A 12,664-nucleotide genomic window follows, 5' to 3' on the forward strand; every position below is an offset into this window, starting at 1 on the left:
TCTTTTTTTCTCTTCTCAACCCTACTTGGGGAGCTTTCTTTCTATCCTTTTTCTTTATGGCACCCCCTATTCCTTAGTCCACTCTGTCTATCAACTTGTTTTTCTGGCACCCCCATCCTTAGTAACCACTCTATTTAGGCTTCTTTTTCTGTTTTTTGTTTTTCCATTTTTTTAGGCTTTTTTTCTGTTTTTTCTGGGGTTTGGGACAGGGAGGGGGGGATAGGTTAAGGTTAGGGTAGGAGATGTGGGTAGGGGCATCACCCACCCCACCGGGACCTGGCTGGTAAGGGTTTGGGGAAAGAAAGGGGTCCCAGGCAGAAGTCTGGGTCCCCTGATGCACGCTCACTCGACTGAGGTAGGCACTGATGCCCCCGGATCAAAAAATTGCCCATCATTGGGTAGTAGTGGCCATTAGTTGTTCTATTGAGCCCGTCGCGACGTTTCGGCGTTACTTCGCCTTCATCAGGCTGGGCTCAATGAGGGTAGGGACTGGTTTGTCCTCTATTTATACTTTTCTCTTCTTAGCTTTTCTTTCTGACTTTTTTGTCTTACTTTTTTCTGTTTCTTCTTTACTTAGGTTTTTTCTTGGCTTTTTAAGTTTTTCTGTACTTAGTTTTTTCTATTTTTCTCTCTGTCACTTTTTCTGTTTTTACGTGACTTTTCTCTTTTCCTCTCAACCCTACTTGGGGAGCTTTCTTACTCTCTCTCTTTTTTTCTCTTCTCAACCCTACTTGGGGAGCTTTCTTTCTATCCTTTTTCTTTATGGCACCCCCTATTCCTTAGTCCACTCTGTCTATCAACTTGTTTTTCTGGCACCCCCATCCTTAGTAACCACTCTATTTAGGCTTCTTTTTCTGTTTTTTGTTTTTCCATTTTTTTAGGCTTTTTTTCTGTTTTTTCTGGGGTTTGGGACAGGGAGGGGGGGATAGGTTAAGGTTAGGGTAGGAGATGTGGGTAGGGGCATCACCCACCCCACCGGGACCTGGCTGGTAAGGGTTTGGGGAAAGAAAGGGGTCCCAGGCAGAAGTCTGGGTCCCCTGATGCACGCTCACTCGACTGGGGTAGGCACTGATGCCCCCGGATCAAAAAATTGCCCATCATTGGGTAGTAGTGGCCATTAGTTGTTCTATTGAGCCCGTCGCGACGTTTCGGCGTTACTTCGCCTTCATCAGGCTGGGCTCAATGAGGGTAGGGACTGGTTTGTCCTCTATTTATACTTTTCTCTTCTTAGCTTTTCTTTCTGACTTTTTTGTCTTACTTTTTTCTGTTTCTTCTTTACTTAGGTTTTTTCTTGGCTTTTTAAGTTTTTCTGTACTTAGTTTTTTCTATTTTTCTCTCTGTCACTTTTTCTGTTTTTACGTGACTTTTCTCTTTTCCTCTCAACCCTACTTGGGGAGCTTTCTTACTCTCTCTCTTTTTTTCTCTTCTCAACCCTACTTGGGGAGCTTTCTTTCTATCCTTTTTCTTTATGGCACCCCCTATTCCTTAGTCCACTCTGTCTATCAACTTGTTTTTCTGGCACCCCCATCCTTAGTAACCACTCTATTTAGGCTTCTTTTTCTGTTTTTTGTTTTTCCATTTTTTTAGGCTTTTTTTCTGTTTTTTCTGGGGTTTGGGACAGGGAGGGGGGGATAGGTTAAGGTTAGGGTAGGAGATGTGGGTAGGGGCATCACCCACCCCACCGGGACCTGGCTGGTAAGGGTTTGGGGAAAGAAAGGGGTCCCAGGCAGAAGTCTGGGTCCCCTGATGCACGCTCACTCGACTGGGGTAGGCACTGATGCCCCCGGATCAAAAAATTGCCCATCATTGGGTAGTAGTGGCCATTAGTTGTTCTATTGAGCCCGTCGCGACGTTTCGGCGTTACTTCGCCTTCATCAGGCTGGGCTCAATGAGGGTAGGGACTGGTTTGTCCTCTATTTATACTTTTCTCTTCTTAGCTTTTCTTTCTGACTTTTTTGTCTTACTTTTTTCTGTTTCTTCTTTACTTAGGTTTTTTCTTGGCTTTTTAAGTTTTTCTGTACTTAGTTTTTTCTATTTTTCTCTCTGTCACTTTTTCTGTTTTTACGTGACTTTTCTCTTTTCCTCTCAACCCTACTTGGGGAGCTTTCTTACTCTCTCTCTTTTTTTCTCTTCTCAACCCTACTTGGGGAGCTTTCTTTCTATCCTTTTTCTTTATGGCACCCCCTATTCCTTAGTCCACTCTGTCTATCAACTTGTTTTTCTGGCACCCCCATCCTTAGTAACCACTCTATTTAGGCTTCTTTTTCTGTTTTTTGTTTTTCCATTTTTTTAGGCTTTTTTTCTGTTTTTTCTGGGGTTTGGGACAGGGAGGGGGGGATAGGTTAAGGTTAGGGTAGGAGATGTGGGTAGGGGCATCACCCACCCCACCGGGACCTGGCTGGTAAGGGTTTGGGGAAAGAAAGGGGTCCCAGGCAGAAGTCTGGGTCCCCTGATGCACGCTCACTCGACTGGGGTAGGCACTGATGCCCCCGGATCAAAAAATTGCCCATCATTGGGTAGTAGTGGCCATTAGTTGTTCTATTGAGCCCGTCGCGACGTTTCGGCGTTACTTCGCCTTCATCAGGCTGGGCTCAATGAGGGTAGGGACTGGTTTGTCCTCTATTTATACTTTTCTCTTCTTAGCTTTTCTTTCTGACTTTTTTGTCTTACTTTTTTCTGTTTCTTCTTTACTTAGGTTTTTTCTTGGCTTTTTAAGTTTTTCTGTACTTAGTTTTTTCTATTTTTCTCTCTGTCACTTTTTCTGTTTTTACGTGACTTTTCTCTTTTCCTCTCAACCCTACTTGGGGAGCTTTCTTACTCTCTCTCTTTTTTTCTCTTCTCAACCCTACTTGGGGAGCTTTCTTTCTATCCTTTTTCTTTATGGCACCCCCTATTCCTTAGTCCACTCTGTCTATCAACTTGTTTTTCTGGCACCCCCATCCTTAGTAACCACTCTATTTAGGCTTCTTTTTCTGTTTTTTGTTTTTCCATTTTTTTAGGCTTTTTTTCTGTTTTTTCTGGGGTTTGGGACAGGGAGGGGGGGATAGGTTAAGGTTAGGGTAGGAGATGTGGGTAGGGGCATCACCCACCCCACCGGGACCTGGCTGGTAAGGGTTTGGGGAAAGAAAGGGGTCCCAGGCAGAAGTCTGGGTCCCCTGATGCACGCTCACTCGACTGGGGTAGGCACTGATGCCCCCGGATCAAAAAATTGCCCATCATTGGGTAGTAGTGGCCATTAGTTGTTCTATTGAGCCCGTCGCGACGTTTCGGCGTTACTTCGCCTTCATCAGGCTGGGCTCAATGAGGGTAGGGACTGGTTTGTCCTCTATTTATACTTTTCTCTTCTTAGCTTTTCTTTCTGACTTTTTTGTCTTACTTTTTTCTGTTTCTTCTTTACTTAGGTTTTTTCTTGGCTTTTTAAGTTTTTCTGTACTTAGTTTTTTCTATTTTTCTCTCTGTCACTTTTTCTGTTTTTACGTGACTTTTCTCTTTTCCTCTCAACCCTACTTGGGGAGCTTTCTTACTCTCTCTCTTTTTTTCTCTTCTCAACCCTACTTGGGGAGCTTTCTTTCTATCCTTTTTCTTTATGGCACCCCCTATTCCTTAGTCCACTCTGTCTATCAACTTGTTTTTCTGGCACCCCCATCCTTAGTAACCACTCTATTTAGGCTTCTTTTTCTGTTTTTTGTTTTTCCATTTTTTTAGGCTTTTTTTCTGTTTTTTCTGGGGTTTGGGACAGGGAGGGGGGGATAGGTTAAGGTTAGGGTAGGAGATGTGGGTAGGGGCATCACCCACCCCACCGGGACCTGGCTGGTAAGGGTTTGGGGAAAGAAAGGGGTCCCAGGCAGAAGTCTGGGTCCCCTGATGCACGCTCACTCGACTGGGGTAGGCACTGATGCCCCCGGATCAAAAAATTGCCCATCATTGGGTAGTAGTGGCCATTAGTTGTTCTATTGAGCCCGTCGCGACGTTTCGGCGTTACTTCGCCTTCATCAGGCTGGGCTCAATGAGGGTAGGGACTGGTTTGTCCTCTATTTATACTTTTCTCTTCTTAGCTTTTCTTTCTGACTTTTTTGTCTTACTTTTTTCTGTTTCTTCTTTACTTAGGTTTTTTCTTGGCTTTTTAAGTTTTTCTGTACTTAGTTTTTTCTATTTTTCTCTCTGTCACTTTTTCTGTTTTTACGTGACTTTTCTCTTTTCCTCTCAACCCTACTTGGGGAGCTTTCTTACTCTCTCTCTTTTTTTCTCTTCTCAACCCTACTTGGGGAGCTTTCTTTCTATCCTTTTTCTTTATGGCACCCCCTATTCCTTAGTCCACTCTGTCTATCAACTTGTTTTTCTGGCACCCCCATCCTTAGTAACCACTCTATTTAGGCTTCTTTTTCTGTTTTTTGTTTTTCCATTTTTTTAGGCTTTTTTTCTGTTTTTTCTGGGGTTTGGGACAGGGAGGGGGGGATAGGTTAAGGTTAGGGTAGGAGATGTGGGTAGGGGCATCACCCACCCCACCGGGACCTGGCTGGTAAGGGTTTGGGGAAAGAAAGGGGTCCCAGGCAGAAGTCTGGGTCCCCTGATGCACGCTCACTCGACTGGGGTAGGCACTGATGCCCCCGGATCAAAAAATTGCCCATCATTGGGTAGTAGTGGCCATTAGTTGTTCTATTGAGCCCGTCGCGACGTTTCGGCGTTACTTCGCCTTCATCAGGCTGGGCTCAATGAGGGTAGGGACTGGTTTGTCCTCTATTTATACTTTTCTCTTCTTAGCTTTTCTTTCTGACTTTTTTGTCTTACTTTTTTCTGTTTCTTCTTTACTTAGGTTTTTTCTTGGCTTTTTAAGTTTTTCTGTACTTAGTTTTTTCTATTTTTCTCTCTGTCACTTTTTCTGTTTTTACGTGACTTTTCTCTTTTCCTCTCAACCCTACTTGGGGAGCTTTCTTACTCTCTCTCTTTTTTTCTCTTCTCAACCCTACTTGGGGAGCTTTCTTTCTATCCTTTTTCTTTATGGCACCCCCTATTCCTTAGTCCACTCTGTCTATCAACTTGTTTTTCTGGCACCCCCATCCTTAGTAACCACTCTATTTAGGCTTCTTTTTCTGTTTTTTGTTTTTCCATTTTTTTAGGCTTTTTTTCTGTTTTTTCTGGGGTTTGGGACAGGGAGGGGGGGATAGGTTAAGGTTAGGGTAGGAGATGTGGGTAGGGGCATCACCCACCCCACCGGGACCTGGCTGGTAAGGGTTTGGGGAAAGAAAGGGGTCCCAGGCAGAAGTCTGGGTCCCCTGATGCACGCTCACTCGACTGGGGTAGGCACTGATGCCCCCGGATCAAAAAATTGCCCATCATTGGGTAGTAGTGGCCATTAGTTGTTCTATTGAGCCCGTCGCGACGTTTCGGCGTTACTTCGCCTTCATCAGGCTGGGCTCAATGAGGGTAGGGACTGGTTTGTCCTCTATTTATACTTTTCTCTTCTTAGCTTTTCTTTCTGACTTTTTTGTCTTACTTTTTTCTGTTTCTTCTTTACTTAGGTTTTTTCTTGGCTTTTTAAGTTTTTCTGTACTTAGTTTTTTCTATTTTTCTCTCTGTCACTTTTTCTGTTTTTACGTGACTTTTCTCTTTTCCTCTCAACCCTACTTGGGGAGCTTTCTTACTCTCTCTCTTTTTTTCTCTTCTCAACCCTACTTGGGGAGCTTTCTTTCTATCCTTTTTCTTTATGGCACCCCCTATTCCTTAGTCCACTCTGTCTATCAACTTGTTTTTCTGGCACCCCCATCCTTAGTAACCACTCTATTTAGGCTTCTTTTTCTGTTTTTTGTTTTTCCATTTTTTTAGGCTTTTTTTCTGTTTTTTCTGGGGTTTGGGACAGGGAGGGGGGGATAGGTTAAGGTTAGGGTAGGAGATGTGGGTAGGGGCATCACCCACCCCACCGGGACCTGGCTGGTAAGGGTTTGGGGAAAGAAAGGGGTCCCAGGCAGAAGTCTGGGTCCCCTGATGCACGCTCACTCGACTGGGGTAGGCACTGATGCCCCCGGATCAAAAAATTGCCCATCATTGGGTAGTAGTGGCCATTAGTTGTTCTATTGAGCCCGTCGCGACGTTTCGGCGTTACTTCGCCTTCATCAGGCTGGGCTCAATGAGGGTAGGGACTGGTTTGTCCTCTATTTATACTTTTCTCTTCTTAGCTTTTCTTTCTGACTTTTTTGTCTTACTTTTTTCTGTTTCTTCTTTACTTAGGTTTTTTCTTGGCTTTTTAAGTTTTTCTGTACTTAGTTTTTTCTATTTTTCTCTCTGTCACTTTTTCTGTTTTTACGTGACTTTTCTCTTTTCCTCTCAACCCTACTTGGGGAGCTTTCTTACTCTCTCTCTTTTTTTCTCTTCTCAACCCTACTTGGGGAGCTTTCTTTCTATCCTTTTTCTTTATGGCACCCCCTATTCCTTAGTCCACTCTGTCTATCAACTTGTTTTTCTGGCACCCCCATCCTTAGTAACCACTCTATTTAGGCTTCTTTTTCTGTTTTTTGTTTTTCCATTTTTTTAGGCTTTTTTTCTGTTTTTTCTGGGGTTTGGGACAGGGAGGGGGGGATAGGTTAAGGTTAGGGTAGGAGATGTGGGTAGGGGCATCACCCACCCCACCGGGACCTGGCTGGTAAGGGTTTGGGGAAAGAAAGGGGTCCCAGGCAGAAGTCTGGGTCCCCTGATGCACGCTCACTCGACTGGGGTAGGCACTGATGCCCCCGGATCAAAAAATTGCCCATCATTGGGTAGTAGTGGCCATTAGTTGTTCTATTGAGCCCGTCGCGACGTTTCGGCGTTACTTCGCCTTCATCAGGCTGGGCTCAATGAGGGTAGGGACTGGTTTGTCCTCTATTTATACTTTTCTCTTCTTAGCTTTTCTTTCTGACTTTTTTGTCTTACTTTTTTCTGTTTCTTCTTTACTTAGGTTTTTTCTTGGCTTTTTAAGTTTTTCTGTACTTAGTTTTTTCTATTTTTCTCTCTGTCACTTTTTCTGTTTTTACGTGACTTTTCTCTTTTCCTCTCAACCCTACTTGGGGAGCTTTCTTACTCTCTCTCTTTTTTTCTCTTCTCAACCCTACTTGGGGAGCTTTCTTTCTATCCTTTTTCTTTATGGCACCCCCTATTCCTTAGTCCACTCTGTCTATCAACTTGTTTTTCTGGCACCCCCATCCTTAGTAACCACTCTATTTAGGCTTCTTTTTCTGTTTTTTGTTTTTCCATTTTTTTAGGCTTTTTTTCTGTTTTTTCTGGGGTTTGGGACAGGGAGGGGGGGATAGGTTAAGGTTAGGGTAGGAGATGTGGGTAGGGGCATCACCCACCCCACCGGGACCTGGCTGGTAAGGGTTTGGGGAAAGAAAGGGGTCCCAGGCAGAAGTCTGGGTCCCCTGATGCACGCTCACTCGACTGGGGTAGGCACTGATGCCCCCGGATCAAAAAATTGCCCATCATTGGGTAGTAGTGGCCATTAGTTGTTCTATTGAGCCCGTCGCGACGTTTCGGCGTTACTTCGCCTTCATCAGGCTGGGCTCAATGAGGGTAGGGACTGGTTTGTCCTCTATTTATACTTTTCTCTTCTTAGCTTTTCTTTCTGACTTTTTTGTCTTACTTTTTTCTGTTTCTTCTTTACTTAGGTTTTTTCTTGGCTTTTTAAGTTTTTCTGTACTTAGTTTTTTCTATTTTTCTCTCTGTCACTTTTTCTGTTTTTACGTGACTTTTCTCTTTTCCTCTCAACCCTACTTGGGGAGCTTTCTTACTCTCTCTCTTTTTTTCTCTTCTCAACCCTACTTGGGGAGCTTTCTTTCTATCCTTTTTCTTTATGGCACCCCCTATTCCTTAGTCCACTCTGTCTATCAACTTGTTTTTCTGGCACCCCCATCCTTAGTAACCACTCTATTTAGGCTTCTTTTTCTGTTTTTTGTTTTTCCATTTTTTTAGGCTTTTTTTCTGTTTTTTCTGGGGTTTGGGACAGGGAGGGGGGGATAGGTTAAGGTTAGGGTAGGAGATGTGGGTAGGGGCATCACCCACCCCACCGGGACCTGGCTGGTAAGGGTTTGGGGAAAGAAAGGGGTCCCAGGCAGAAGTCTGGGTCCCCTGATGCACGCTCACTCGACTGGGGTAGGCACTGATGCCCCCGGATCAAAAAATTGCCCATCATTGGGTAGTAGTGGCCATTAGTTGTTCTATTGAGCCCGTCGCGACGTTTCGGCGTTACTTCGCCTTCATCAGGCTGGGCTCAATGAGGGTAGGGACTGGTTTGTCCTCTATTTATACTTTTCTCTTCTTAGCTTTTCTTTCTGACTTTTTTGTCTTACTTTTTTCTGTTTCTTCTTTACTTAGGTTTTTTCTTGGCTTTTTAAGTTTTTCTGTACTTAGTTTTTTCTATTTTTCTCTCTGTCACTTTTTCTGTTTTTACGTGACTTTTCTCTTTTCCTCTCAACCCTACTTGGGGAGCTTTCTTACTCTCTCTCTTTTTTTCTCTTCTCAACCCTACTTGGGGAGCTTTCTTTCTATCCTTTTTCTTTATGGCACCCCCTATTCCTTAGTCCACTCTGTCTATCAACTTGTTTTTCTGGCACCCCCATCCTTAGTAACCACTCTATTTAGGCTTCTTTTTCTGTTTTTTGTTTTTCCATTTTTTTAGGCTTTTTTTCTGTTTTTTCTGGGGTTTGGGACAGGGAGGGGGGGATAGGTTAAGGTTAGGGTAGGAGATGTGGGTAGGGGCATCACCCACCCCACCGGGACCTGGCTGGTAAGGGTTTGGGGAAAGAAAGGGGTCCCAGGCAGAAGTCTGGGTCCCCTGATGCACGCTCACTCGACTGGGGTAGGCACTGATGCCCCCGGATCAAAAAATTGCCCATCATTGGGTAGTAGTGGCCATTAGTTGTTCTATTGAGCCCGTCGCGACGTTTCGGCGTTACTTCGCCTTCATCAGGCTGGGCTCAATGAGGGTAGGGACTGGTTTGTCCTCTATTTATACTTTTCTCTTCTTAGCTTTTCTTTCTGACTTTTTTGTCTTACTTTTTTCTGTTTCTTCTTTACTTAGGTTTTTTCTTGGCTTTTTAAGTTTTTCTGTACTTAGTTTTTTCTATTTTTCTCTCTGTCACTTTTTCTGTTTTTACGTGACTTTTCTCTTTTCCTCTCAACCCTACTTGGGGAGCTTTCTTACTCTCTCTCTTTTTTTCTCTTCTCAACCCTACTTGGGGAGCTTTCTTTCTATCCTTTTTCTTTATGGCACCCCCTATTCCTTAGTCCACTCTGTCTATCAACTTGTTTTTCTGGCACCCCCATCCTTAGTAACCACTCTATTTAGGCTTCTTTTTCTGTTTTTTGTTTTTCCATTTTTTTAGGCTTTTTTTCTGTTTTTTCTGGGGTTTGGGACAGGGAGGGGGGGATAGGTTAAGGTTAGGGTAGGAGATGTGGGTAGGGGCATCACCCACCCCACCGGGACCTGGCTGGTAAGGGTTTGGGGAAAGAAAGGGGTCCCAGGCAGAAGTCTGGGTCCCCTGATGCACGCTCACTCGACTGGGGTAGGCACTGATGCCCCCGGATCAAAAAATTGCCCATCATTGGGTAGTAGTGGCCATTAGTTGTTCTATTGAGCCCGTCGCGACGTTTCGGCGTTACTTCGCCTTCATCAGGCTGGGCTCAATGAGGGTAGGGACTGGTTTGTCCTCTATTTATACTTTTCTCTTCTTAGCTTTTCTTTCTGACTTTTTTGTCTTACTTTTTTCTGTTTCTTCTTTACTTAGGTTTTTTCTTGGCTTTTTAAGTTTTTCTGTACTTAGTTTTTTCTATTTTTCTCTCTGTCACTTTTTCTGTTTTTACGTGACTTTTCTCTTTTCCTCTCAACCCTACTTGGGGAGCTTTCTTACTCTCTCTCTTTTTTTCTCTTCTCAACCCTACTTGGGGAGCTTTCTTTCTATCCTTTTTCTTTATGGCACCCCCTATTCCTTAGTCCACTCTGTCTATCAACTTGTTTTTCTGGCACCCCCATCCTTAGTAACCACTCTATTTAGGCTTCTTTTTCTGTTTTTTGTTTTTCCATTTTTTTAGGCTTTTTTTCTGTTTTTTCTGGGGTTTGGGACAGGGAGGGGGGGATAGGTTAAGGTTAGGGTAGGAGATGTGGGTAGGGGCATCACCCACCCCACCGGGACCTGGCTGGTAAGGGTTTGGGGAAAGAAAGGGGTCCCAGGCAGAAGTCTGGGTCCCCTGATGCACGCTCACTCGACTGGGGTAGGCACTGATGCCCCCGGATCAAAAAATTGCCCATCATTGGGTAGTAGTGGCCATTAGTTGTTCTATTGAGCCCGTCGCGACGTTTCGGCGTTACTTCGCCTTCATCAGGCTGGGCTCAATGAGGGTAGGGACTGGTTTGTCCTCTATTTATACTTTTCTCTTCTTAGCTTTTCTTTCTGACTTTTTTGTCTTACTTTTTTCTGTTTCTTCTTTACTTAGGTTTTTTCTTGGCTTTTTAAGTTTTTCTGTACTTAGTTTTTTCTATTTTTCTCTCTGTCACTTTTTCTGTTTTTACGTGACTTTTCTCTTTTCCTCTCAACCCTACTTGGGGAGCTTTCTTACTCTCTCTCTTTTTTTCTCTTCTCAACCCTACTTGGGGAGCTTTCTTTCTATCCTTTTTCTTTATGGCACCCCCTATTCCTTAGTCCACTCTGTCTATCAACTTGTTTTTCTGGCACCCCCATCCTTAGTAACCACTCTATTTAGGCTTCTTTTTCTGTTTTTTGTTTTTCCATTTTTTTAGGCTTTTTTTCTGTTTTTTCTGGGGTTTGGGACAGGGAGGGGGGGATAGGTTAAGGTTAGGGTAGGAGATGTGGGTAGGGGCATCACCCACCCCACCGGGACCTGGCTGGTAAGGGTTTGGGGAAAGAAAGGGGTCCCAGGCAGAAGTCTGGGTCCCCTGATGCACGCTCACTCGACTGGGGTAGGCACTGATGCCCCCGGATCAAAAAATTGCCCATCATTGGGTAGTAGTGGCCATTAGTTGTTCTATTGAGCCCGTCGCGACGTTTCGGCGTTACTTCGCCTTCATCAGGCTGGGCTCAATGAGGGTAGGGACTGGTTTGTCCTCTATTTATACTTTTCTCTTCTTAGCTTTTCTTTCTGACTTTTTTGTCTTACTTTTTTCTGTTTCTTCTTTACTTAGGTTTTTTCTTGGCTTTTTAAGTTTTTCTGTACTTAGTTTTTTCTATTTTTCTCTCTGTCACTTTTTCTGTTTTTACGTGACTTTTCTCTTTTCCTCTCAACCCTACTTGGGGAGCTTTCTTACTCTCTCTCTTTTTTTCTCTTCTCAACCCTACTTGGGGAGCTTTCTTTCTATCCTTTTTCTTTATGGCACCCCCTATTCCTTAGTCCACTCTGTCTATCAACTTGTTTTTCTGGCACCCCCATCCTTAGTAACCACTCTATTTAGGCTTCTTTTTCTGTTTTTTGTTTTTCCATTTTTTTAGGCTTTTTTTCTGTTTTTTCTGGGGTTTGGGACAGGGAGGGGGGGATAGGTTAAGGTTAGGGTAGGAGATGTGGGTAGGGGCATCACCCACCCCACCGGGACCTGGCTGGTAAGGGTTTGGGGAAAGAAAGGGGTCCCAGGCAGAAGTCTGGGTCCCCTGATGCACGCTCACTCGACTGGGGTAGGCACTGATGCCCCCGGATCAAAAAATTGCCCATCATTGGGTAGTAGTGGCCATTAGTTGTTCTATTGAGCCCGTCGCGACGTTTCGGCGTTACTTCGCCTTCATCAGGCTGGGCTCAATGAGGGTAGGGACTGGTTTGTCCTCTATTTATACTTTTCTCTTCTTAGCTTTTCTTTCTGACTTTTTTGTCTTACTTTTTTCTGTTTCTTCTTTACTTAGGTTTTTTCTTGGCTTTTTAAGTTTTTCTGTACTTAGTTTTTTCTATTTTTCTCTCTGTCACTTTTTCTGTTTTTACGTGACTTTTCTCTTTTCCTCTCAACCCTACTTGGGGAGCTTTCTTACTCTCTCTCTTTTTTTCTCTTCTCAACCCTACTTGGGGAGCTTTCTTTCTATCCTTTTTCTTTATGGCACCCCCTATTCCTTAGTCCACTCTGTCTATCAACTTGTTTTTCTGGCACCCCCATCCTTAGTAACCACTCTATTTAGGCTTCTTTTTCTGTTTTTTGTTTTTCCATTTTTTTAGGCTTTTTTTCTGTTTTTTCTGGGGTTTGGGACAGGGAGGGGGGGATAGGTTAAGGTTAGGGTAGGAGATGTGGGTAGGGGCATCACCCACCCCACCGGGACCTGGCTGGTAAGGGTTTGGGGAAAGAAAGGGGTCCCAGGCAGAAGTCTGGGTCCCCTGATGCACGCTCACTCGACTGGGGTAGGCACTGATGCCCCCGGATCAAAAAATTGCCCATCATTGGGTAGTAGTGGCCATTAGTTGTTCTATTGAGCCCGTCGCGACGTTTCGGCGTTACTTCGCCTTCATCAGGCTGGGCTCAATGAGGGTAGGGACTGGTTTGTCCTCTATTTATACTTTTCTCTTCTTAGCTTTTCTTTCTGACTTTTTTGTCTTACTTTTTTCTGTTTCTTCTTTACTTAGGTTTTTTCTTGGCTTTTTAAGTTTTTCTGTACTTAGTTTTTTCTATTTTTCTCTCTGTCACTTTTTCTGTTTTTACGTGACTTTT

This window comes from Maylandia zebra, linkage group LG13 (assembly GCF_041146795.1).
Source record: "Maylandia zebra isolate NMK-2024a linkage group LG13, Mzebra_GT3a, whole genome shotgun sequence".
Lineage (NCBI taxonomy): Eukaryota > Metazoa > Chordata > Actinopteri > Cichliformes > Cichlidae > Maylandia > Maylandia zebra.